The 25,504-nt window shown below is 45.4% G+C and overlaps 18 non-coding genes and 12 pseudogenes across 18 annotated transcripts; 17 read left to right on the plus strand and 13 right to left on the minus strand.

The window, feature by feature from the left end:
* Positions 1-705: 705 nt before the first annotated feature.
* Positions 706-869, minus strand: LOC119499213. Its single transcript, XR_005209343.1, has one exon. It is a non-coding gene; the product is annotated as a U1 spliceosomal RNA (small nuclear RNA).
* Positions 870-1,391: 522 nt separating this feature from the next.
* On the minus strand, positions 1,392-1,526 carry LOC119498652 (annotated as a pseudogene).
* Positions 1,527-2,091: 565 nt separating this feature from the next.
* On the minus strand, positions 2,092-2,255 carry LOC119499276. Its single transcript, XR_005209363.1, has one exon. It is a non-coding gene; the product is annotated as a U1 spliceosomal RNA (small nuclear RNA).
* A 523-nt stretch (positions 2,256-2,778) lies between these two features.
* LOC119498780 lies at positions 2,779-2,907 on the minus strand (annotated as a pseudogene).
* A 566-nt stretch (positions 2,908-3,473) lies between these two features.
* LOC119499155 lies at positions 3,474-3,637 on the minus strand. Its single transcript, XR_005209323.1, has one exon. It is a non-coding gene; the product is annotated as a U1 spliceosomal RNA (small nuclear RNA).
* Positions 3,638-4,159: 522 nt separating this feature from the next.
* LOC119499301 lies at positions 4,160-4,317 on the minus strand. The gene has a single exon (XR_005209372.1). It is a non-coding gene; the product is annotated as a U1 spliceosomal RNA (small nuclear RNA).
* A 522-nt stretch (positions 4,318-4,839) lies between these two features.
* On the minus strand, positions 4,840-4,997 carry LOC119499290. The gene has a single exon (XR_005209366.1). It is a non-coding gene; the product is annotated as a U1 spliceosomal RNA (small nuclear RNA).
* Positions 4,998-5,519: 522 nt separating this feature from the next.
* Positions 5,520-5,677, minus strand: LOC119499295. Its single transcript, XR_005209369.1, has one exon. It is a non-coding gene; the product is annotated as a U1 spliceosomal RNA (small nuclear RNA).
* A 522-nt stretch (positions 5,678-6,199) lies between these two features.
* Positions 6,200-6,334, minus strand: LOC119499338 (annotated as a pseudogene).
* Positions 6,335-6,850: 516 nt separating this feature from the next.
* Positions 6,851-7,041, minus strand: LOC119498941. Its single transcript, XR_005209220.1, has one exon. It is a non-coding gene; the product is annotated as a U2 spliceosomal RNA (small nuclear RNA).
* A 179-nt stretch (positions 7,042-7,220) lies between these two features.
* Positions 7,221-7,337, minus strand: LOC119499011. Its single transcript, XR_005209226.1, has one exon. It is a non-coding gene; the product is annotated as a U5 spliceosomal RNA (small nuclear RNA).
* Positions 7,338-8,012: 675 nt separating this feature from the next.
* Positions 8,013-8,190, minus strand: LOC119498967 (annotated as a pseudogene).
* Positions 8,191-12,896: 4,706 nt separating this feature from the next.
* On the plus strand, positions 12,897-13,083 carry LOC119498994. The gene has a single exon (XR_005209225.1). It is a non-coding gene; the product is annotated as a U2 spliceosomal RNA (small nuclear RNA).
* A 459-nt stretch (positions 13,084-13,542) lies between these two features.
* On the plus strand, positions 13,543-13,659 carry LOC119499078. Its single transcript, XR_005209250.1, has one exon. It is a non-coding gene; the product is annotated as a U5 spliceosomal RNA (small nuclear RNA).
* A 178-nt stretch (positions 13,660-13,837) lies between these two features.
* LOC119498880 lies at positions 13,838-14,028 on the plus strand. Its single transcript, XR_005209202.1, has one exon. It is a non-coding gene; the product is annotated as a U2 spliceosomal RNA (small nuclear RNA).
* A 526-nt stretch (positions 14,029-14,554) lies between these two features.
* Positions 14,555-14,689, plus strand: LOC119499344 (annotated as a pseudogene).
* Positions 14,690-15,220: 531 nt separating this feature from the next.
* Positions 15,221-15,384, plus strand: LOC119499157. The gene has a single exon (XR_005209324.1). It is a non-coding gene; the product is annotated as a U1 spliceosomal RNA (small nuclear RNA).
* Positions 15,385-15,950: 566 nt separating this feature from the next.
* Positions 15,951-16,084, plus strand: LOC119498723 (annotated as a pseudogene).
* Positions 16,085-16,616: 532 nt separating this feature from the next.
* Positions 16,617-16,780, plus strand: LOC119498981. Its single transcript, XR_005209223.1, has one exon. It is a non-coding gene; the product is annotated as a U1 spliceosomal RNA (small nuclear RNA).
* A 566-nt stretch (positions 16,781-17,346) lies between these two features.
* LOC119498817 lies at positions 17,347-17,475 on the plus strand (annotated as a pseudogene).
* A 532-nt stretch (positions 17,476-18,007) lies between these two features.
* LOC119499028 lies at positions 18,008-18,171 on the plus strand. Its single transcript, XR_005209229.1, has one exon. It is a non-coding gene; the product is annotated as a U1 spliceosomal RNA (small nuclear RNA).
* A 566-nt stretch (positions 18,172-18,737) lies between these two features.
* Positions 18,738-18,872, plus strand: LOC119498661 (annotated as a pseudogene).
* A 531-nt stretch (positions 18,873-19,403) lies between these two features.
* LOC119499095 lies at positions 19,404-19,567 on the plus strand. Its single transcript, XR_005209253.1, has one exon. It is a non-coding gene; the product is annotated as a U1 spliceosomal RNA (small nuclear RNA).
* Positions 19,568-20,133: 566 nt separating this feature from the next.
* Positions 20,134-20,266, plus strand: LOC119498736 (annotated as a pseudogene).
* Positions 20,267-20,797: 531 nt separating this feature from the next.
* On the plus strand, positions 20,798-20,961 carry LOC119499241. The gene has a single exon (XR_005209354.1). It is a non-coding gene; the product is annotated as a U1 spliceosomal RNA (small nuclear RNA).
* Positions 20,962-21,527: 566 nt separating this feature from the next.
* Positions 21,528-21,656, plus strand: LOC119498846 (annotated as a pseudogene).
* Positions 21,657-22,187: 531 nt separating this feature from the next.
* On the plus strand, positions 22,188-22,351 carry LOC119499247. The gene has a single exon (XR_005209355.1). It is a non-coding gene; the product is annotated as a U1 spliceosomal RNA (small nuclear RNA).
* Positions 22,352-22,917: 566 nt separating this feature from the next.
* LOC119499351 lies at positions 22,918-23,052 on the plus strand (annotated as a pseudogene).
* A 522-nt stretch (positions 23,053-23,574) lies between these two features.
* On the plus strand, positions 23,575-23,738 carry LOC119499251. The gene has a single exon (XR_005209358.1). It is a non-coding gene; the product is annotated as a U1 spliceosomal RNA (small nuclear RNA).
* A 644-nt stretch (positions 23,739-24,382) lies between these two features.
* LOC119498960 lies at positions 24,383-24,558 on the minus strand (annotated as a pseudogene).
* Positions 24,559-25,504: the final 946 nt, after the last annotated feature.

The raw sequence follows: 25,504 nt of genomic DNA on the forward strand, positions 1-25,504 counted from the left end.
GATGAACGGCGGGCTGGACTTCCGTGTGGCAGCGGAGGGGAAAGCAGCCAGAAATGAAGGAAAAGGCGGTGCGCTCGTTTCCTTTGATGAAGAACGGTTGTCCTCGGCTTCCTTGGTGAAGCCGGGCTGTAGTCTTCCTTCTGCAGGGATGTGGATCAAAGTCTGATGGACACAACATTATCTTAACTCGTCCAGCGAGGTCAGAAAATGTGGCTCGGTCTTTAGGTGAACGCCGCAGCGTTGGGTACCTCCTGGAGCAATGTGAGTCGCAGTGGAAAAAGCTGAGATTCAGGTGAGCGTGCCTATATCTCCTGTGGGAATAGTGGGCGTTTCACCGGAAAGACCCCACATTTCCTGTTAGCCTCATCCAATGGGGGTCCTTGTTTAGGTTCAAAATGAATTTTCACATGTAGATGCGAAATTTTAAGAGCTGGGCCGTTAGGTCTCCTGCTGTGATCAGGTCTCTGGTTTCCCATGTAGGCCAAGGCTCTTTGTCTCGTGAGGTCCCTACAACACACAGGATCACAACGTACACCAGTCGCTGCTGCACGGCAACACTGCCACTTTTCTGGACATACTGCAAAAGTATCAGAATGAACATTGCCGCAATAACACTGACTAGGAAGCTGGATATTAGCATGCTGCGCAACACATTTAAGTCCATCGCAGCCGAGGACTCCTTTCATTTAAATTGGACATAATGATCAGGGGAGAGCGTGAACGCAGTCCCCCACTAACATAAATTATGCAGTTGAGATTCCCACATTTGGGGAATTCACAGGGGTCAGCACAACCGGAGTGCAATGGCTGAGCCTCACCCTGGGTGAACAACATACTTGATCATTGTATCTCCCCTGCCAGGTAAGTATGAGTTGGATGCGTCAGAGACAGGGTGGTCATTCTCAGACACAGCACTCTGGCTGACAGTTCCAACAGCGCAAAATCCTAGAGTTCAGTGCCTTTAGCACTAGCTCACCTTGGCAAGCATCTAAGAAAGCAAACACAGCCCAGCAACCGCACAAAACCTTAAACCAAAGCATGCTAGCAATGGAAGAAGGTTTAGAATACATTTCTTCCACAAAGAAAGAGCAACCTCGGAGAGGAGTACACACAAATGATTTGGTCCCATCCAAAAGACCACACCCACTTCTTGCTGTCATGGGGATCACGGGCAACTGGCATTGCTCAACACACAGCTTCACAGCGTACACCAGACACTGCTGCACAGCAACACAGCCAGTTTTCTGGACATACTGCAAAAGAATCCAAAGGCCTCAAAATGAACATTGCCACAATCACGCTGACTGGGAAGCTGGATATTAGCATGCTGCGCAGCACATTTAAGTCCATCGCAGCCGATGACTCCTTTCATTTAACTTGGACATAATGATCAAGGGAGAGCGCGAATGCAGTCCCCCACTACCAGAAATTATGCAGTTGAGATTCCCACATTTGGGGAATTCACAGGAGTCAGCACAACCGCAGTGCAATGGCTGAGCCTCGCCCTGGGTGAACAACATAAGAATTTAATAAATTTAGTTTTCCATATACCATTTCGAATATTCATACATATCGTTTATGTATTACAGTGATGTCATCGTCCTTTGATGTGATGTCATCGTCCTTTGATGTTGTCACACATTCTGAAAAATTTGGCTAGTTTGGGTTGACACTTGAAGCGTGTTACTACAATACACTCACAGTTGACAATCTCTACTCAGTTGGTTATTTGTTACATACATCTTTTTTTCTTCAAAATAATGCTTCTTTTCAAGAATGTGGTTGGTATTAATCTGTATTTGTTTTTATCTTTAAAAAAAAATGATTGTCATAAAATACTTGATCATTGTATCTCCCCTGCCAGGTACATTTGAGTTGGATGCAACTGGCATTGCTCAACACACAGGTTCACAACGTACACCAGTCACTGCTGCACAGCAACACTGCCACTTTTCTGGACATACTGCAAAAGTATCAGAATGAACATTGCCGCAATAACACTGACTAGGAAGCTGGATATTAGCATGCTGCGCAACACATTTAAGTCCATCGCAGCCGAGGACTCCTTTCATTTAAATTGGACATAATGATCAGGGGAGAGCGCGAACGCAGTCCCCCACTAACAGAAATTATGCAGTTGAGATTCCCACATTTGGGGAATTCACAGGGGTCAGCACAACCGGAGTGCAATGGCTGAGCCTCACATTGGGTGAACAACATACTTGATCATTGAATCGCCCCTGCCAGGTAAGTATGAGTTGGATGCGTCAGAGACAGGGTGGTCATTCTCAGACACAGCACTCTGGCTGACAGTTCCAACAGCGCAAAAATCCTAGAGTTCAGTGCCTTTAGCACTAGCTCACCTTGGCAAGCATCTAAGAAAGCAAACACAGCCCAGCAACCGCACAAAACCTTAAACCAAAGCATGCTAGCAATGGAAGAAGGTTTAGAATACATTTCTTCCACAAAGAAAGAGCAACCTCGGAGAGGAGTACACACAAATGATTTGGTCCCATCCAAAAGACCACACCCACTTCTTGCTGTCATGGGGATCACGGGCAACTGGCATTGCTCAACACACAGCTTCACAGCGTACACCAGACACTGCTGCACAGCAACACAGCCAGTTTTTTGGACATACTGCAAAAGAATCCAAAGGCCTCAAAATGAACATTGCCACAATCACGCTGACTGGGAAGCTGGATATTAGCATGCTGCGCAGCACATTTAAGTCCATCGCAGCCGATGACTCCTTTCATTTAACTTGGACATAATGATCAAGGGAGAGCGCGAATGCAGTCCCCCACTAATTATGCAGTTGAGATTCCCACATTTGGGGAATTCACAGGAGTCAGCACAACCGCAGTGCAATGGCTGAGCCTCGCCCTGGGTGAACAACATAAGAATTTAATAAATTTAGTTTTCCATATACCATTTCGAATATTCATACATATCGTTTTATGTATTACAGTGATGTCATCGTCCTTTGATGTGATGTCATCGTCCTTTGATGTTGTCACACATTCTGAAAAATTTGGCTAGTTTGGGTTGACACTTGAAGCGTGTTACTACAATACACTCACAGTTGACAATCTCTACTCAGTTGGTTATTTGTTACATACATCTTTTTTTCTTCAAAATAATGCTTCTTTTCAAGAATGTGGTTGGTATTAATCTGTATTTGTTTTTATCTTTAAAAAAAAATGATTGTCATAAAATACTTGATCATTGTATCTCCCCTGCCAGGTACATTTGAGTTGGATGCAACTGGCATTGCTCAACACACAGGTTCACAACGTACACCAGTCACTGCTGCACAGCAACACTGCCACTTTTCTGGACATACTGCAAAAGTATCAGAATGAACATTGCCGCAATAACACTGACTAGGAAGCTGGATATTAGCATGCTGCGCAACACATTTAAGTCCATCGCAGCCGAGGACTCCTTTCATTTAAATTGGACATAATGATCAGGGGAGAGCGCGAACGCAGTCCCCCACTAACAGAAATTATGCAGTTGAGATTCCCACATTTGGGGAATTCACAGGGGTCAGCACAACCGGAGTGCAATGGCTGAGCCTCGCCCTGGGTGAACAACATACTTGATCATTGTATCTCCCCTGCCAGGTAAGTATGAGTTGGATGAGTCAGAGACAGGGTGGTCATTCTCAGACACAGCACTCTGGCTGACAGTTGCAACAGCGCAAAATCCTAGAGTTCAGTGCCTTTAGCACTAGCTCACCTTGGCAAGCATCTAAGAAAGCAAACACAGCCCAGCAACCGCACAAAACCTTAAACCAAAGCATGCTAGCAATGGAAGAAGGTTTAGAATACATTTCTTCCACAAAGAAAGAGCAACCTCGGAGAGGAGTACACACAAATGATTTGGTCCCATCCAAAAGACCACACCCACTTCTTGCTGTCATGGGGATCACGGGCAACTGGCATTGCTCAACACACAGCTTCACAGCGTACACCAGACACTGCTGCACAGCAACACAGCCAGTTTTCTGGACATACTGCAAAAGAATCCAAAGGCCTCAAAATGAACATTGCCACAATCACGCTGACTGGGAAGCTGGATATTAGCATGCTGCGCAGCACATTTAAGTCCATCGCAGCCGATGACTCCTTTCATTTAACTTGGACATAATGATCAAGGGAGAGCGCGAATGCAGTCCCCCACTAATTATGCAGTTGAGATTCCCACATTTGGGGAATTCACAGGAGTCAGCACAACCGCAGTGCAATGGCTGAGCCTCGCCCTGGGTGAACAACATACTTGATCATTGTATCTCCCCTGCCAGGTAAGGATGAGTTGGATGAGTCAGAGACAGGGTGGTCATTCTCAGACACAGCACTCTGGCTGACAGTTGCAACAGCGCAAAATCCTAGAGTTCAGTGCCTTTAGCACTAGCTCACCTTGGCAAGTATCTAAGAAAGCAAACACAGCCCAGCAACCGCACAAAACCTTAAACCAAAGCATGCTAGCAATGGAAGAAGGTTTAGAATACATTTCTTCCACAAAGAAAGATCAACCTCGGAGAGGAGTACACACAAAAGATTTGGTCCCATCCAAAAGACCACACCCACTTCTTGCTGTCATGGGGATCACGGGCAACTGGCATTGCTCAACACACAGCTTCACAGCGTACACCAGACACTGCTGCACAGCAACACAGCCAATTTTCTGGACATACTGCAAAAGAATCCAAAGGCCTCAAAATGAACATTGCCACAATCACGCTGACTGGGAAGCTGGATATTAGCATGCTGCGCAGCACATTTAAGTCCATCGCAGCCGATGACTCCTTTCATTTAACTTGGACATAATGATCAAGGGAGAGCGCGAATGCAGTCCCCCACTAATTATGCAGTTGAGATTCCCACATTTGGGGAATTCACAGGGGTCAGCACAACCGGAGTGCAATGGCTGAGCCTCGCCCTGGGTGAACAACATACTTGATCATTGTATCTCCCCTGCCAGGTAAGTATGAGTTGGATGCGTCAGAGACAGGGTGGTCGTTCTCAGACACAGCACTCTGGCTGACAGTTCCAACAGCGCAAAATCCTAGAGTTCAGTGCCTTTAGCACTAGCTCACCTTGGCAAGCATCTAAGAAAGCAAACACAGCCCAGCAACCGCACAAAACCTTAAACCAAAGCATGCTAGCAATGGAAGAAGGTTTAGAATACATTTCTTCCACAAAGAAAGAGCAACCTCGGAGAGGAGTACACACAAATGATTTGGTCCCATCCAAAAGACCACACCCACTTCTTGCTGTCATGGGGATCACGGGCAACTGGCATTGCTCAACACACAGCTTCACAGTGTACACCAGACACTGCTGCACAGCAACACAGCCAGTTTTCTGGACATACTGCAAAAGAATCCAAAGGCCTCAAAATGAACATTGCCACAATCACGCTGACTGGGAAGCTGGATATTAGCATGCTGCGCAGCACATTTAAGTCCATCGCAGCCTATGACTCCTTTCATTTAACTTGGACATAATGATCAAGGGAGAGCGCGAATGCAGTCCCCCACTAATTATGCAGTTGAGATTCCCACATTTGGGGAATTCACAGGGGTCAGCACAACCGGAGTGCAATGGCTGAGCCTCGCCCTGGGTGAACAACATACTTGATCATTGTATCTCCCCTGCCAGGTAAGTATGAGTTGGATGCGTCAGAGACAGGGTGGTCATTCTCAGACACAGCACTCTGGCTGACAGTTCCAACAGCGCAAAATCCTAGAGTTCAGTGCCTTTAGCACTAGCTCACCTTGGCAAGCATCTAAGAAAGCAAACACAGCCCAGCAACCGCACAAAACCTTAAACCAAAGCATGCTAGCAATGGAAGAAGGTTTAGAATACATTTCTTCCACAAAGAAAGAGCAACCTCGGAGAGGAGTACACACAAATGATTTGGTCCCATCCAAAAGACCACACCCACTTCTTGCTGTCATGGGGATCACGGGCAACTGGCATTGCTCAACACACAGCTTCACAGCGTACACCAGACACTGCTGCACAGCAACACAGCCAGTTTTCTGGACATACTGCAAAAGAATCCAAAGGCCTCAAAATGAACATTGCCACAATCACGCTGACTGGGAAGCTGGATATTAGCATGCTGCGCAGCACATTTAAGTCCATCGCAGCCGATGACTCCTTTCATTTAACTTGGACATAATGATCAAGGGAGAGCGCGAATGCAGTCCCCCACTACCAGAAATTATGCAGTTGAGATTCCCACATTTGGGGAATTCACAGGAGTCAGCACAACCGCAGTGCAATGGCTGAGCCTCGCCCTGGGTGAACAACATAAGAATTTAATAAATTTAGTTTTCCATATACCATTTCGAATATTCATACATATCGTTTTATGTATTACAGTGATGTCATCGTCCTTTGATGTGATGTCATCGTCCTTTGATGTTGTCACACATTCTGAAAAATTTGGCTAGTTTGGGTTGACACTTGAAGCGTGTTACTACAATACACTCACAGTTGACAATCTCTACTCAGTTGGTTATTTGTTACATACATCTTTTTTTCTTCAAAATAATGCTTCTTTTCAAGAATGTGGTTGGTATTAATCTGTATTTGTTTTTATCTTTAAAAAAAAATGATTGTCATAAAATACTTGATCATTGTATCTCCCCTGCCAGGTACATTTGAGTTGGATGCAACTGGCATTGCTCAACACACAGGTTCACAACGTACACCAGTCACTGCTGCACAGCAACACTGCCACTTTTCTGGACATACTGCAAAAGTATCAGAATGAACATTGCCGCAATCACACTGACTAGGAAGCTGGATATTTGGTTTTCCACAAGGTAGGAGAAGGGTGCACCGTTCCCAGCGGCACTGCAATACCGGGTCGATGCGTGGAATGAATGGAGCAAGCCCCTTTTTCAGCTCCTGATGCTAAAAATCTGTTTAATATGTTGTCCCCTTATAGAGGACATATCAGATATTAAACTGATAAGAACAGATACTACAATTGATCTTAGCCAAAAGGCCGAGTAGCGATGACCACCAACTGTTTTGCTGCCCGACCCCAGCTCCATGCACAGTTGTCACTTGTTGTGGTGCAGTACTTTTAATTTGGGCAAAACCATGGCTGCTGCTTAGCAGCCCCGCCCAAGACCTTCATGGTGAAGCAGCGAAATCTAGCTGAAGACAGCTTTTTTGTCTTTCACAAATGCACAAGGCTCAGCCAAACGGCAAAGCCTGCTAAAAATAGGTTTAACTCATTGGTGTCTCTCTTCACGGAAGTCTTTAGTAAAAGGCGAAAGACTTGTACGTTATGAAGAGAAACCAGAGTAAGTAAAGTCCTATCTCGAGAGCAGTCCAAGACACTAGGTGTCCCAGTCAATGCGGTCACGGTAAGCCTCACTTGGCGTGCCACGTTCCAAATCCGAGGCCACACCCATTCCCCCACCCTGTCCCACATTGTCACGGTGGCAATATTCCCTCTGGCCTGTTTTTTTTTCTGCCAATCAAAAGTGCAAGTCTAGCTGCATCTTTTTGAGGCTTTGTCTTGCTGCCGATTCGACGCTGCACTTTTCCCCCAGTTGTCACGGCTTATAGAGCCATTTCTGACTGAGACCCCCGAATGACGTTCTATATGGAACCTCAGTGAGGAGTCAACAGAGCCTTTTTTTTTTTTTTTTTTTTAAAGTTATTTTTTTGGGGGCATTTTCCATTTTTATTGACAGGACAGTGGATAGAGTCTTGAAAGGGGGGAGAGAGAGAGTGGATGCGGAAAGGGCCACAGGCCGGATTCGAACACGGGCCGCCGCGGTGAGGACCAAGCCTTAATACATGGACGCCCGCTATACCAACTGAGCTAACCCAGGCGCCCAACAGAGCCTTTTTTAGCCACGACTCCAGGCAGCAAAGACCACCATCCACTGTGACTCACGTGTCTTTCAGTGCAGTGTCAAATTGAGCGACTTGCCGCTCGGTTTGCGTTGGTATTTGTTTTTCCACAAGGTAGGAGAAGGGTGCACCGTTCCCAGCGGCACTGCAATACCGGGTCGATGCGTGGAGTGAATGGAGCAAGCCCCTTTTTCAGCTCCTGATGCTAAAAATCCGTTTAATATGTTGTCCCCTTATAGAGGACATATCAGATATTAAACTGATAAGAACAGATTTTTTTTTTTTTGAAAATATTTATTGACACCTCATTTCAAACACATTTCATAAAAAACTTCACATACATACAAGTAACACTTTTTAAAATACAACAATTCAAACAATAAATAATGCAATCTGTAAAAAACATCTCGGCCAATAAAAGCAATTCAATTAGGAGACATTACAGATAAAATTGTCATCAGTTAAAGTGTACATTAAAGGTTTCATCTTGTGTATGTCCATGTGTGTTGAGTGTCCATGTTAAAGGTCTTTTAAATGGAGTGCAGTTGTTAAAATGCTCTCTTCCATTGCTGTGCAGGAGAGGAGTGAGTCCCTACCAAGGGTGACTCATTCCGCTCCCCCAAACAGATTGGGTCTCTCGGGATCCTGTGGTGGTGCTCAGAGGAGATCCCCACCCTGTTGCTCCTTCCCACCTGCCTCACCCGGAGAGTCAGGCCGCTGCTGCCGTGACCTTTTATTGTGTGGCTCCGGCTCCTTCATCCGAATGGGCACAGAGGCGATTCTTCTTTGTGGCTCTGATCTTGGCATGCCGCGTGTAGCTTCGACCGCCCGGACCGTCGCCACTGCCATTTGGATCACAGCCACGGGGGGGATCTGCTTGTGCTTCCTTGCTAGCAAGTTTCTGGAGGTCCACATGGCGTCTTTGATTGCGGCTAGGGTGAGCCACTGTTTGACAAAGTCAGATGCTGGTAGTTGCTTCTGTGGGCTCACCCCATACAGCACCAGCTGTGCTGTAAGGACCTCCCTTGCTGGCAAGTACGGGAATTTTAAGGAGCCGGCCATTGCCCACTGGTCCACGGCAGCGCTGCACTCCCAGAGCAGATGCCTCACCGACTCAGGCGCGCCACAACCTGGTCGGGGGCATGTTGAGTGCGCCGACATGCCCCGGGAGTGCATCACGGACCTGACTGGGAGGATCTCGTGAGCCACCATCCATGACAGGTCCCGGAGTCTGTTTGGGAGAGCAGAATGGTTTACGTTGCACCAAACTGTTGAGGGCTACAGAGATTGGAAGGAGTTATGGCCACAACAATCAATATGGAGCGGATCAAACGAGAACAAAAATGATGGAGTGGCCATTTTAATCAAAAACCCTCTAGTCTTGGTGAAGGGCAGCACTGTGGTGAGAGATGGCCGGGCACTTTTAGCACACTTGACTTTTATGGGAAAGGATTTTAATGTCTTAAATATTTATGGTTTTAACGACAAAAATGACAGGTATGACCTTTTAGAAGACTTGCAGTTCCACATGCTAGGTAGGGCACCTTTAGTTGTAGGGGGAGATTTGAACTGTGTTTTAAGCAGGAATGATAGGAAAGGAGCAGGAGAAGATTTTAAAGTCGACAAAACATCCGTTTTGTTACAGGATATATGCAGGGATTTTAAACTTCTGGACTGTTTTAAAATCATGCATCCCAGAGAGGAGGGCTTCACCTGGTTCAGTGGTGACGGCACCAGAGCCTCTCGCATAGATTACATTTTATCACGTGATTGCCCACCAACCGATGCTAGATTGACACCCGTCTTCTTTTCCGATCACGCAATGCTTTCCTGCACCCTCTCACTCCCTTCAGGTGTGACAGCAGGAAGTGGTCTGTGGAAACTCAACTGCTCCCTTTTAGATGATAGGGAGATAGTTAGCCAGTATAGGGAGCAGTACCAAGAGTGGCAGACCCTTCAAGACTTTTACGATACACGTGCACACTGGTGGGAAATGGTGAAGGGAAGGACCCGGACTTTCTTTAGACAGGTAGGTAAGAGGAAGAAAGATAGGGACGACAGACGCATGTTGGGACTGCAGAAACGACTACAGCGGTATTTTAAATTAAACCAACAAGGGATGGATTTTAATGATGAAATAAAAGAAATTAAAAGAGAGATGTCAGTTTTAGCAGAATTTAAAAGCAAGGGTGTCATTTTAAGAAGCAAGGAGAGGGAAATAGAGGAGGGAGAGAAGTGCACAAGATACTTTTTTAAGAAAATTGTAAATAAAGGGGGGGGGGCATTTTAAGTCTTAAAAAAGAAAATGGATGCACAGCAGACACAACAGAAGAAATTAAATTAACAATTGAAAAGTTTTACAGTGAACTGTACGAAAAGAAGCAAGTTGAAAAAAACACCATGGAGGAAGTTTTAAAATTCATCGAAAAAAAAATAGACACCAGTGTGCTTTTAACCCAAGATTTTAACATCTTCGAGTTAAATAATTGTATAAAGAATTTTAAAAAAGGGAAGTCTCCAGGAGAAGATGGGCTTCCCTTGGAATTTTATTTGACTTTTTGGGACATTTTAGCACCTGACTTGCTCGCTGTTTTTATGGATTTTGAAGAACTTGACCGACTTCCTGACAGTTTTAGAGTAGGGATAGTGACTCTCCTTCACAAAGACAAAGACAAGACTGACCTGAAAAATTGGAGATCTATCACTCTTTTAAACATTGACTGTAAACTTTTTAGTAAACTTTTAGCATCACGCATGTCTTTGTTTTTAACAGGGCTGATTCACCCGGATCAAGCCTGTGCCGTCCCAGGGAGGAGGATCACCGACAGCCTCGTACTGATCCGAGACACCATCTGTTATGCGAGAGACAGAAACATCCGGCTTCTAGTCCTGAATTTAGATTTTGAGAAAGCCTTTGATCGGGTCTCGCACCAGTACCTTTTCCAGGTACTGCAAAAAATGGGGTTTCCAGGGAGGTTTATAGCATGGGTGGGATTGCTGTACCGGAACATCACCAGCAAATTCATTGTTAACGGGCATCTGACAAAAGCAGTCAATATAAACTGCGGTGTCCGTCAGGGTTGTCCGTTATCTGCCCTCCTGTATGTTATTTGTATAGAACCACTGGCACAGGTCTTGAGAAGGGACAAACAAATCAATGGGGTGGGAGTACCAGGGAGTGGGGGACTCACAACAAAATGTATTTTATATATGGACGACATCAACATTTTATGCACTGACCTTTTATCTGTCAACAGGACGCTGGACTTGACTGACTGGTTTGGACGGGCCTCTGGGTCAAAGCTGAACCGAAGCAAGACCCAAGCCCACTTTTATGGACCTTGGACAGCGACTGAGACGACAGGACTCCCCCTGACTGTGACCCAGACCGACCAAAAGATACTTGGAGTCAAATTTGACAGGGAGGGGGGAGGGAAAACAAATTGGCCAGACATGGTAGGGAAAGTTAGGCAAAAACTGGGGTACTGGAGACTTAGGGGACTGACTTTAGAAGGAAAGGTTTTAATCATCAAAGCAGTGATTTTACCCTTGCTTTTACTGATCAGTTCTGTTTTTATCCCACCCAGAAGAGTGCTTTTAGACTTGGAACGAGCCATGTTTTATTTCCTGTGGGGGTCCAAGTGGGAACGTCTGAGGAGAAGCGTGATGAAGAAGCCGAAAGAGAAAGGAGGAAAAGGAGTGCCGGACCTCCATTTGTTTTTAGGGAGCAGATACACGGCCATTCACATCAAAGCTGCTACAACCCCATCCAGAAACCCAAAGACTGCAGCAATGACACGGTTCTGGATGGGGTTCTACCTCAGGAGATTAAAGATTTTACCCACTGATCTTAGAGTACCCGTGTCTTTTAGCCTACCCCCAGCCTACGATTTTATTCAGACATTTTTAAGACATTTTAAGCTTGAGCACGAGGAGTTGCAGATTTTAACTAACCACCGCTCTCTGATTTCTGTTGTGCAGGAGAGGGAACCAGTGAGTCCAGTGCGCGGGCTCGCATTCGGCGAGCCCTCAACAGTTTGGCGCAACGTAAACCATTCTGCTCTCCCAAACAGACTCCGGGACCGGTCATGGATGGTGGCTCACGAGATCCTCCCAGTCAGGTCCGTGATGCACTCCCGGGGCATGTCGGCGCACTCAACATGCCCCCGACCAGGTTGTGGCGCGCCTGAGTCGGTGAGGCATCTGCTCTGGGAGTGCAGCGCTGCCGTGGACCAGTGGGCAATGGCCGGCTCCTTAAAATTCCCGTACTTGCCAGCAAGGGAGGTCCTCACAGCACAGCTGGTGCTGTATGGGGTGAGCCCACAGAAGCAACTACCAGCATCTGACTTTGTCAAACAGTGGCTCACCTAGCCGCAATCAAAGACGCCATGTGGACCTCCAGAAACTTGCTAGCAAGGAAGCACAAGCAGATCCCCCCCGTGGCTGTGATCCAAATGGCAGTGGCGACGGTCCGGGCGGTCGAAGCTACACGCGGCATGCCAAGATCAGAGCCACAAAGAAGAATCGCCTCTGTGCCCATTCGGATGAAGGAGCCGGAGCCACACAATAAAAGGTCACGGCAGCAGCGGCCTGACTCTCCGGGTGAGGCAGGTGGGAAGGAGCAACAGGGTGGGGATCTCCTCTGAGCACCACCACAGGATCCCGAGAGACCCAATCTGTTTGGGGGAGCGGAATGAGTCACCCTTGGTAGGGACTCACTCCTCTCCTGCACAGCAATGGAAGAGAGCATTTTAACAACTGCACTCCATTTAAAAGACCTTTAATATGGACACTCAACACACATGGACATACACAAGATGAAACCTTTAATGTACACTTTAACTGATGACAATTTTATCTGTAATGTCTCCTAATTGAATTGCTTTTATTGGCCGAGATGTTTTTTACAGATTGCATTATTTATTGTTTGAATTGTTGTATTTTAAAAGTGTTACTTGTATGTATGTGAAGTTTTTTATGAAATGTGTTTGAAATGAGGTGTCAATAAATATTTTCAAAAAAAAAAAAAAAAAAAAAATCTGTTCTTATCAGTTTAATATCTGATATGTCCTCTATAAGGGGACAACATATTAAACGGATTTTTAGCATCAGGAGCTGAAAAAGGGGCTTGCTCCATTCACTCCACGCATCGACTCGGTATTGCAGTGCCGCTGGGAACGGTGCACCCTTCTCCTACCTTGTGGAAAACCAAATACCAATGCAAACCGAGCGGCAAGTCGCTCAATTTGACACTGCACTGAAAGACACGTGAGTCACAGTGGATGGTGGTCTTTGCTGCCTGGAGTCGTGGCTAAAAAAGGCTCTGTTGACTCCTCACTGAGGTTCCATATAGAACGTCATTGGGGGGTCTCAGTCAGAAATGGCTCTATAAGCCGTGACAACTGGGGGAAAAGTGCAGCGTCGAATCGGCAGCAAGACAAAGCCTCAAAAAGATGCAGCTAGACTTGCACTTTTGATTGGCAGAAAAAAAAACAGGCCAGAGGGAATATTGCCACCGTGACAATGTGGGACAGGGTGGGGGAATGGGTGTGGCCTCGGATTTGGAACGTGGCACGCCAAGTGAGGCTTACCGTGACTGCATTGACTGGGACACCTAGTGTCTTGGACTGCTCTCGAGATAGGGCTGTACTTATTCTGGTTTCTCTTCATAACGTACAAGTCTTTCGCCTTTTACTAAAGACTTCCGTGGAGAGAGACACCAATGAGTTAAACCTATTTTTAGCAGGCTTTGCCGTTTGGCTGAGCCTTGTGCATTTGTGAAAGACAGAAAAGCTGTCTTCAGCTAGATTTCGCTGCTTCACCATGAAGGGCTTGGGCGGGGCTGCTAAGCAGCAGCCATGGTTTTGCCCAAATAAAAAGTACTGCACCACAACAAGTGACAACTGTGCATGGAGCTGGGGTCGGGCAGCAAACAGTTGGTGGTCATCGCTTCTCAGCCTTTTGGCTAAGATCAAGTGTAGTATCTGTTCTTATCAGTTTAATATCTGATATGTCCTCTATAAGGGGACAACATATTAAACGGATTTTTAGCATCAGGAGCTGAAAAAGGGGCTTGCTCCATTCACTCCACGCATCGACCCGGTATTGCAGTGCCGCTGGGAACGGTGCACCCTTCTCCTACCTTGTGGAAAACCAAATATCCAGCTTCCTAGTCAGTGTGATTGCGGCAATTTTCATTCTGAGGCCTTTGGATACTTTTGCAGTATGTCCAGAAAAGTGGCAGTGTTGCTGTGCAGCAGTGACTGGTGTACGTTGTGAACCTGTGTGTTGAGCAATGCCAGTTGCATCCAACTCAAATGTACCTGGCAGGGGAGATACAATGATCAAGTATTTTATGACAATCATTTTTTTTTAAAGATAAAAACAAATACAGATTAATACCAACCACATTCTTGAAAAGAAGCATTATTTTGAAGAAAAAAAGATGTATGTAACAAATAACCAACTGAGTAGAGATTGTCAACTGTGAGTGTATTGTAGTAACACGCTTCAAGTGTCAACCCAAACTAGCCAAATTTTTCAGAATGTGTGACAACATCAAAGGACGATGACATCACATCAAAGGACGATGACATCACTGTAATACATAAAACGATATGTATGAATATTCGAAATGGTATATGGAAAACTAAATTTATTAAATTCTTATGTTGTTCACCCAGGGCGAGGCTCAGCCATTGCACTGCGGTTGTGCTGACTCCTGTGAATTCCCCAAATGTGGGAATCTCAACTGCATAATTTCTGGTAGTGGGGGACTGCATTCGCGCTCTCCCTTGATCATTATGTCCAAGTTAAATGAAAGGAGTCATCGGCTGCGATGGACTTAAATGTGCTGCGCAGCATGCTAATATCCAGCTTCCCAGTCAGCGTGATTGTGGCAATGTTCATTTTGAGGCCTTTGGATTCTTTTGCAGTATGTCCAGAAAACTGGCTGTGTTGCTGTGCAGCAGTGTCTGGTGTACGCTGTGAAGCTGTGTGTTGAGCAATGCCAGTTGCCCGTGATCCCCATGACAGCAAGAAGTGGGTGTGGTCTTTTGGATGGGACCAAATCATTTGTGTGTACTCCTCTCCGAGGTTGCTCTTTCTTTGTGGAAGCAATGTATTCTAAACCTTCTTCCATTGCTAGCATGCTTTGGTTTAAGGTTTTGTGCGGTTGCTGGGCTGTGTTTGCTTTCTTAGAGGCAGAAACAGCTTGCCAAGGTGAGCTAGTGCTAAAGGCACTGAACTCTAGGATTTTGCGCTGTTGCAACTGTCAGCCAGAGTGCTGTGTCTGAGAATGACCACCCTGTCTCTGACTCATCCAACTCATACTTACCTGGCAGGGGAGATACAATGATCAAGTATGTTGTTCACCCAGGGCGAGGCTCAGCCATTGCACTCCGGTTGTGCTGACCCCTGTGAATTCCCCAAATGTGGGAATCTCAACTGCATAATTTCTGTTAGTGGGGGACTGCGTTCGCGCTCTCCCCTGATCATTATGTCCAAGTTAAATGAAAGGAGTCCTCGGCTGCGATGGACTTAAATGTGTTGCGCAGCATGCTAATATCCAGCTTCCTAGTCAGTGTGATTGCGGCAATGTTCATTCTGATACTTTTGCAGTATGTCCAGAAAAGTGGCAGTGTTGCTGTGCAGCAGTGACTGGTGTACGTTGTGAACCTGTGTGTTGAGCAATGCCAGTTGCATCCAACTCAAATGTACCTGGCAGGTGAGATACAATGATCAAGTATTTTATGACAATGATTTTTTTTTAAAGATAAAAACAAATACAGATTAATACCAACCACATTCTTGAAAAGAAGCATTATTTTGAAGAAAAAAAGATGTATGTAACAAATAACCAACTGAGTAGAGATTGTCAACTGTGAGTGTATTGTAGTAACACGCTTCACGTGTCAACCCAAACTAGCCAAATTTTTCAGAATGTGTGACAACATCAAAGGACGATGACATCACATCAAAGGACGATGACATCACTGTAATACATTAAACGATATGTATGAATATTCAAAATGGTATATGGAAAACTAAATTTATTAAATTCTTATGTTGTTCACCCAGGGCGAGGCTCAGCCATTGCACTGCGGTTGTGCTGACTCCTGTGAATTCCCCAACTGTGGGAATCTCAACTGCATAATTCTGGTAGTGGGGGACTGCATTCGCGCTCTCCCTTGATCATTATGTCCAAGTTAAATGAAAGGAGTCATCGGCTGCGATGGACTTAAATGTGCTGCGCAGCATGCTAATATCCAGCTTCCCAGTCAGCGTGATTGTGGCAATGTTCATTTTGAGGCCTTTGGATTCTTTTGCAGTATGTCCAAAAAAACTGGCTGTGTTGCTGTGCAGCAGTGTCTGGTGTACGCTGTGAAGCTGTGTGTTGAGCAATGCCAGTTGCCCGTGATCCCCATGACAGCAAGAAGTGGGTGTGGTCTTTTGGATGGGACCAAATCATTTGTGTTTACTCCTCTCCGAGGTTGCTCTTTCTTTGTGGAAGAAATGTATTCTAAACCTTCTTCCATTGCTAGCATGCTTTGGTTTAAGTTTTTGTGCGGTTGCTGGGCTGTGTTTGCTTTCTTAGAGGCAGAAACAGCTTTCCAAGGTGAGCTAGTGCTAAAGGCACTGAACTCTAGGATTTTGCGCTGTTGCAACTGTCAGCCAGAGTGCTGTGTCTGAGAATGACCACCCTGTCTCTGACTCATCCAACTCATACTTACCTGGCAGGGGAGATACAATGATCAAGTATGTTGTTCACCCAGGGTGAGGCTCAGCCATTGCACTCCGGTTGTGCTGACCCCTGTGAATTCCCCAAATGTGGGAATCTCAACTGCATAATTTCTGTTAGTGGGGGACTGCGTTCGCGCTCTCCCCTGATCATTATGTCCAAGTTAAATGAAAGGAGTCCTCGGCTGCGATGGACTTAAATGTGTTGCGCAGCATGCTAATATCCAGCTTCCTAGTCAGTGTTATTGCGGCAATGTTCATTCTGATACTTTTGCAGTATGTCCAGAAAAGTGGCAGTGTTGCTGTGCAGCAGTGACTGGTGTATGTTGTGAACCTGTGTGTTGAGCAATGCCAGTTGCATCCAACTCAAATGTACCTGGCAGGGGAGATACAATGATCAAGTATTTTATGACAATGATTTTTTTTTAAAGATAAAAACAAATACAGATTAATACCAACCACATTCTTGAAAAGAAGCATTATTTTGAAGAAAAAAAGATGTATGTAACAAATAACCAACTGAGTAGAGATTGTCAACTGTGAGTGTATTGTAGTAACACGCTTCAAGTGTCAACCCAAACTAGCCAAATTTTTCAGAATGTGTGACAACATCAAAGGACGATGACATCACATCAAAGGACGATGACATCACTGTAATACATTAAACGATATGTATGAATATTCAAAATGGTATATGGAAAACTAAATTTATTAAATTCTTATGTTGTTCACCCAGGGCGAGGCTCAGCCATTGCACTGCGGTTGTGCTGACTCCTGTGAATTCCCCAAATGTGGGAATCTCAACTGCATAATTAGTGGGGGACTGCATTCGCGCTCTCCCTTGATCATTATGTCCAAGTTAAATGAAAGGAGTCATCGGCTGCGATGGACTTAAATGTGCTGCGCAGCATGCTAATATCCAGCTTCCCAGTCAGCGTGATTGTGGCAATGTTCATTTTGAGGCCTTTGGATTCTTTTGCAGTATGTCCAAAAAAACTGGCTGTGTTGCTGTGCAGCAGTGTCTGGTGTACGCTGTGAAGCTGTGTGTTGAGCAATGCCAGTTGCCCGTGATCCCCATGACAGCAAGAAGTGGGTGTGGTCTTTTGGATGGGACCAAATCATTTGTGTGTACTCCTCTCCGTGGTTGCTCTTTCTTTGTGGAAGAAATGTATTCTAAACCTTCTTCCATTGCTAGCATGCTTTGGTTTAAGGTTTTGTGCGGTTGCTGGGCTGTGTTTGCTTTCTTAGAGGCAGAAACAGCTTGCCAAGGTGAGCTAGTGCTAAAGGCACTGAACTCTAGGATTTTGCGCTGTTGCAACTGTCAGCCAGAGTGCTGTGTCTGAGAATGACCACCCTGTCTCTGACTCATCCAACTCATACTTACCTGGCAGGGGAGATACAATGATCAAGTATGTTGTTCACCCAGGGTGAGGCTCAGCCATTGCACTCCGGTTGTGCTGACCCCTGTGAATTCCCCAAATGTGGGAATCTCAACTGCATAATTTCTGTTAGTGGGGGACTGCGTTCGCGCTCTCCCCTGATCATTATGTCCAATTTAAATGAAAGGAGTCCTCGGCTGCGATGGACTTAAATGTGTTGCGCAGCATGCTAATATCCAGCTTCCTAGTCAGTGTTATTGCGGCAATGTTCATTCTGATACTTTTGCAGTATGTCCAGAAAAGTGGCAGTGTTGCTGTGCAGCAGTGACTGGTGTACGTTGTGAACCTGTGTGTTGAGCAATGCCAGTTGCATCCAACTCAAATGTACCTGGCAGGGGAGATACAATGATCAAGTATTTTATGACAATCATTTTTTTTTAAAGATAAAAACAAATACAGATTAATACCAACCACATTCTTGAAAAGAAGCATTATTTTGAAGAAAAAAAGATGTATGTAACAAATAACCAACTGAGTAGAGATTGTCAACTGTGAGTGTATTGTAGTAACACGCTTCAAGTGTCAACCCAAACTAGCCAAATTTTTCAGAATGTGTGACAACATCAAAGGACGATGACATCACATCAAAGGACGATGACATCACTGTAATACATTAAACGATATGTATGAATATTCAAAATGGTATATGGAAAACTAAATTTATTAAATTCTTATGTTGTTCACCCAGGGCGAGGCTCAGCCATTGCACTGCGGTTGTGCTGACTCCTGTGAATTCCCCAAATGTGGGAATCTCAACTGCATAATTTCTGGTAGTGGGGGACTGCATTCGCGCTCTCCCTTGATCATTATGTCCAAGTTAAATGAAAGGAGTCATCGGCTGCGATGGACTTAAATGTGCTGCGCAGCATGCTAATATCCAGCTTCCCAGTCAGCGTGATTGTGGCAATGTTCATTTTGAGGCCTTTGGATTCTTTTGCAGTATGTCCAGAAAACTGGCTGTGTTGCTGTGCAGCAGTGTCTGGTGTACGCTGTGAAGCTGTGTATTGAGCAATGCCAGTTGCCCGTGATCCCCATGACAGCAAGAAGTGGGTGTGGTCTTTTGGATGGGACCAAATCATTTGTGTTTACTCCTCTCCGAGGTTGCTCTTTCTTTGTGGAAGCAATGTATTCTAAACCTTCTTCCATTGCTAGCATGCTTTGGTTTAAGTTTTTGTGCGGTTGCTGGGCTGTGTTTGCTTTCTTAGAGGCAGAAACAGCTTGCCAAGGTGAGCTAGTGCTAAAGGCACTGAACTCTAGGATTTTGCGCTGTTGCAACTGTCAGCCAGAGTGCTGTGTCTGAGAATGACCACCCTGTCTCTGACTCATCCAACTCATACTTACCTGGCAGGGGAGATACAATGATCAAGTATGTTGTTCACCCAGGGTGAGGCTCAGCCATTGCACTCCGGTTGTGCTGACCCCTGTGAATTCCCCAAATGTGGGAATCTCAACTGCATAATTTCTGTTAGTGGGGGACTGCGTTCGCGCTCTCCCCTGATCATTATGTCCAAGTTAAATGAAAGGAGTCCTCGGCTGCGATGGACTTAAATGTGTTGCGCAGCATGCTAATATCCAGCTTCCTAGTCAGTGTAATTGCGGCAATGTTCATTCTGATACTTTTGCAGTATGTCCAGAAAAGTGGCAGTGTTGCTGTGCAGCAGTGACTGGTGTACGTTGTGAACCTGTGTGTTGAGCAATGCCAGTTGCATCCAACTCAAATGTACCTGGCAGGGGAGATACAATGATCAAGTATTTTATGACAATCATTTTTTTTTAAAGATAAAAACAAATACAGATTAATACCAACCACATTCTTGAAAAGAAGCATTATTTTGAAGAAAAAAAGATGTATGTAACAAATAACCAACTGAGTAGAGATTGTCAACTGTGAGTGTATTGTAGTAACACGCTTCAAGTGTCAACCCAAACTAGCCAAATTTTTCAGAATGTGTGACAACATCAAAGGACGATGACATCACATCAAAGGACGATGACATCACTGTAATACATTAAACGATATGTATGAATATTCAAAATGGTATATGGAAAACTAAATTTATTAAATTCTTATGTTGTTCACCCAGGGCGAGGCTCAGCCATTGCACTGCGGTTGTGCTGACTCCTGTGAATTCCCCAAATGTGGGAATCTCAACTGCATAATTCTGTAGTGGGGGACTGCATTCGCGCTCTCCCTTGATCATTATGTCCAAGTTAAATGAAAGGAGTCATCGGCTGCGATGGACTTAAATGTGCTGCGCAGCATGCTAATATCCAGCTTCCCAGTCAGCGTGATTGTGGCAATGTTCATTTTGAGGCCTTTGGATTCTTTTGCAGTATGTCCAAAAAACTGGCTGTGTTGCTGTGCAGCAGTGTCTGGTGTACGCTGTGAAGCTGTGTGTTGAGCAATGCCAGTTGCCCGTGATCCCCATGACAGCAAGAAGTGGGTGTGGTCTTTTGGATGGGACCAAATCATTTGTGTGTACTCCTCTCCGAGGTTGCTCTTTCTTTGTGGAAGAAATGTATTCTAAACCTTCTTCCATTGCTAGCATGCTTTGGTTTAAGGTTTTGTGCGGTTGCTGGGCTGTGTTTGCTTTCTTAGAGGCAGAAACAGCTTGCCAAGGTGAGCTAGTGCTAAAGGCACTGAACTCTAGGATTTTGCGCTGTTGCAACTGTCAGCCAGAGTGCTGTGTCTGAGAATGACCACCCTGTCTCTGACTCATCCAACTCATACTTACCTGGCAGGGGAGATACAATGATCAAGTATGTTGTTCACGCAGGGCGAGGCTCAGCCATTGCACTCCGGTTGTGCTGACCCCTGTGAATTCCCCAAATGTGGGAATCTCAACTGCATAATTTCTGTTAGTGGGGGACTGCGTTCGCGCTCTCCCCTGATCATTATGTCCAATTTAAATGAAAGGAGTCCTCGGCTGCGATGGACTTAAATGTGTTGCGCAGCATGCTAATATCCAGCTTCCTAGTCAGTGTTATTGCGGCAATGTTCATTCTGATACTTTTGCAGTATGTCCAGAAAAGTGGCAGTGTTGCTGTGCAGCAGTGACTGGTGTACGTTGTGAACCTGTGTGTTGAGCAATGCCAGTTGCATCCAACTCAAATGTACCTGGCAGGGGAGATACAATGATCAAGTATTTTATGACAATCATTTTTTTTTAAAGATAAAAACAAATACAGATTAATACCAACCACATTCTTGAAAAGAAGCATTATTTTGAAGAAAAAAAGATGTATGTAACAAATAACCAACTGAGTAGAGATTGTCAACTGTGAGTGTATTGTAGTAACACGCTTCAAGTGTCAACCCAAACTAGCCAAATTTTTCAGAATGTGTGACAACATCAAAGGACGATGACATCACATCAAAGGACGATGACATCACTGTAATACATTAAACGATATGTATGAATATTCGAAATGGTATATGGAAAACTAAATTTATTAAATTCTTATGTTGTTCACCCAGGGCGAGGCTCAGCCATTGCACTGCGGTTGTGCTGACTCCTGTGAATTCCCCAAATGTGGGAATCTAAACTGCATAATTAGTGGGGGACTGCATTCGCGCTCTCCCTTGATCATTATGTCCAAGTTAAATGAAAGGAGTCATCGGCTGCGATGGACTTAAATGTGCTGCGCAGCATGCTAATATCCAGCTTCCCAGTCAGCGTGATTGTGGCAATGTTCATTTTGAGGCCTTTGGATTCTTTTGCAGTATGTCCAAAAAACTGGCTGTGTTGCTGTGCAGCAGTGTCTGGTGTACGCTGTGAAGCTGTGTGTTGAGCAATGCCAGTTGCCCGTGATCCCCATGACAGCAAGAAGTGGGTGTGGTCTTTTGGATGGGACCAAATCATTTGTGTGTACTCCTCTCCGAGGTTGCTCTTTCTTTGTGGAAGAAATGTATTCTAAACCTTCTTCCATTGCTAGCATGCTTTGGTTTAAGGTTTTGTGCGGTTGCTGGGCTGTGTTTGCTTTCTTAGAGGCAGAAACAGCTTGCCAAGGTGAGCTAGTGCTAAAGGCACTGAACTCTAGGATTTTGCGCTGTTGCAACTGTCAGCCAGAGTGCTGTGTCTGAGAATGACCACCCTGTCTCTGACTCATCCAACTCATACTTACCTGGCAGGGGAGATACAATGATCAAGTATGTTGTTCACGCAGGGCGAGGCTCAGCCATTGCACTCCGGTTGTGCTGACCCCTGTGAATTCCCCAAATGTGGGAATCTCAACTGCATAATTTCTGTTAGTGGGGGACTGCGTTCGCGCTCTCCCCTGATCATTATGTCCAATTTAAATGAAAGGAGTCCTCGGCTGCGATGGACTTAAATGTGTTGCGCAGCATGCTAATATCCAGCTTCCTAGTCAGTGTTATTGCGGCAATGTTCATTCTGATACTTTTGCAGTATGTCCAGAAAAGTGGCAGTGTTGCTGTGCAGCAGTGACTGGTGTACGTTGTGAACCTGTGTGTTGAGCAATGCCAGTTGCATCCAACTCAAATGTACCTGGCAGGGGAGATACAATGATCAAGTATTTTATGACAATCATTTTTTTTTAAAGATAAAAACAAATACAGATTAATACCAACCACATTCTTGAAAAGAAGCATTATTTTGAAGAAAAAAAGATGTATGTAACAAATAACCAACTGAGTAGAGATTGTCAACTGTGAGTGTATTGTAGTAACACGCTTCAAGTGTCAACCCAAACTAGCCAAATTTTTCAGAATGTGTGACAACATCAAAGGACGATGACATCACATCAAAGGACGATGACATCACTGTAATACATTAAACGATATGTATGAATATTCGAAATGGTATATGGAAAACTAAATTTATTAAATTCTTATGTTGTTCACCCAGGGCGAGGCTCAGCCATTGCACTGCGGTTGTGCTGACTCCTGTGAATTCCCCAAATGTGGGAATCTCAACTGCATAATTTCTGGTAGTGGGGGACTGCATTCGCGCTCTCCCTTGATCATTATGTCCAAGTTAAATGAAAGGAGTCATCGGCTGCGATGGACTTAAATGTGCTGCGCAGCATGCTAATATCCAGCTTCCCAGTCAGCGTGATTGTGGCAATGTTCATTTTGAGGCCTTTGGATTCTTTTGCAGTATGTCCAGAAAACTGGCTGTGTTGCTGTGCAGCAGTGTCTGGTGTACGCTGTGAAGCTGTGTGTTGAGCAATGCCAGTTGCCCGTGATCCCCATGACAGCAAGAAGTGGGTGTGGTCTTTTGGATGGGACCAAATCATTTGTGTGTACTCCTCTCCGAGGTTGCTCTTTCTTTGTGGAAGAAATGTATTCTAAACCTTCTTCCATTGCTAGCATGCTTTGGTTTAAGGTTTTGTGCGGTTGCTGGGCTGTGTTTGCTTTCTTAGATGCTTGCCAAGGTGAGCTAGTGCTAAAGGCACTGAACTCTAGGATTTTGCGCTGTTGCAACTGTCAGCCAGAGTGCTGTGTCTGAGAATGACCACCCTGTCTCTGACTCATCCAACTCATACTTACCTGGCAGGGGAGATACAATGATCAAGTATGTTGTTCACCCAGGGCGAGGCTCAGCCATTGCACTGCGGTTGTGCTGACTCCTGTGAATTCCCCAAATGTGGGAATCTCAACTGCATAATTTCTGGTAGTGGGGGACTGCATTCGCGCTCTCCCTTGATCATTATGTCCAAGTTAAATGAAAGGAGTCATCGGCTGCGATGGACTTAAATGTGCTGCGCAGCATGCTAATATCCAGCTTCCCAGTCAGTGTGATTGTGGCAATGTTCATTCTGATACTTTTGCAGTATGTCCAGAAAACTGGCTGTGTTGCTGTGCAGCAGTGTCTGGTGTACGCTGTGAAGCTGTGTGTTGAGCAATGCCAGTTGCCCGTGATCCCCATGACAGCAAGAAGTGGGTGTGGTCTTTTGGATGGGACCAAATCATTTGTTTGTACTCCTCTCCGAGGTTGCTCTTTCTTTGTGGAAGAAATGTATTCTAAACCTTCTTCCATTTCTAGTATGCTTTGGTTTAAGGTTTTGTGCGGTTGCTGGGCTGTGTTTGCTTTCTTAGATGCTTGCCAAGGTGAGCTAGTGCTAAAGGCACTGAACTCTAGGATTTTGCGCTGTTGCAACTGTCAGCCAGAGTGCTGTGTCTGAGAATGACCACCCTGTCTCTGACTCATCCAACTCATACTTTTTTAGCCACGACTCCAGGCAGCAAAGACCACCATCCACTGTGACTCACGTGTCTTTCAGTGCAGTGTCAAATTGAGCGACTTGCCGCTCGGTTTGCGTTGGTATTTGTTTTTCCACAAGGTAGGAGAAGGGTGCACCGTTCCCAGCGGCACTGCAATACCGGGTCGATGCGTGGAGTGAATGGAGCAAGCCCCTTTTTCAGCTCCTGATGCTAAAAATCCGTTTAATATGTTGTCCCCTTATAGAGGACATATCAGATATTAAACTGATAAGAACAGATTTTTTTTTTTGAAAATATTTATTGACACCTCATTTCAAACACATTTCATAAAAAACTTCACTATACATACAAGTAACACTTTTAAAATACAACAATTCAAACAATAAATAATGCAATCTGTAAAAAAACATCTCGGCCAATAAAAGCAATTCAATTAGGAGACATTACAGATAAAATTGTCATCAGTTAAAGTGTACATTAAAGGTTTCATCTTGTGTATGTCCATGTGTGTTGAGTGTCCATAGTTAAAGGTCTTTTAAATGGAGTGCAGTTGTTAAAATGCTCTCTTCCATTGCTGTGCAGGAGAGGAGTGAGTCCCTACCAAGGGTGACTCATTCCGCTCCCCCAAACAGATTGGGTCTCTCGGGATCCTGTGGTGGTGCTCAGAGGAGATCCCCACCCTGTTGCTCCTTCCTACCTGCCTCACCCGGAGAGTCAGGCCGCTGCTGCCGTGACCTTTTATTGTGTGGCTCCGGCTCCTTCATCCGAATGGGCACAGAGGCGATTCTTCTTTGTGGCTCTGATCTTGGCATGCCGCGTGTAGCTTCGACCGCCCGGACCGTCGCCACTGCCATTTGGATCACAGCCACGGGGGGGGATCTGCTTGTGCTTCCTTGCTAGCAAGTTTCTGGAGGTCCACATGGCGTCTTTGATTGCGGCTAAGGTGAGCCACTGTTTGACAAAGTCAGATGCTGGTAGTTGCTTCTGTGGGCTCACCCCATACAGCACCAGCTGTGCTGTGAGGACCTCCCTTGCTGGCAAGTATGGGAATTTTAAGGAGCCGGCCATTGCCCACTGGTCCACGGCAGCGCTGCACTCCCAGAGCAGATGCCTCACCGACTCAGGCGCGCCACAACCTGGTCGGGGGCAAGTTGAGTGCGCCGACATGCCCCGGGAGTGCATCACGGACCTGACTGGGAGGATCTCGTGAGCCACCATCCATGACAGGTCCCGGAGTCTGTTTGGGA

This window comes from Sebastes umbrosus, chromosome 1 (genome assembly GCF_015220745.1).
Source record: "Sebastes umbrosus isolate fSebUmb1 chromosome 1, fSebUmb1.pri, whole genome shotgun sequence".
Taxonomy (NCBI): domain Eukaryota; kingdom Metazoa; phylum Chordata; class Actinopteri; order Perciformes; family Sebastidae; genus Sebastes; species Sebastes umbrosus.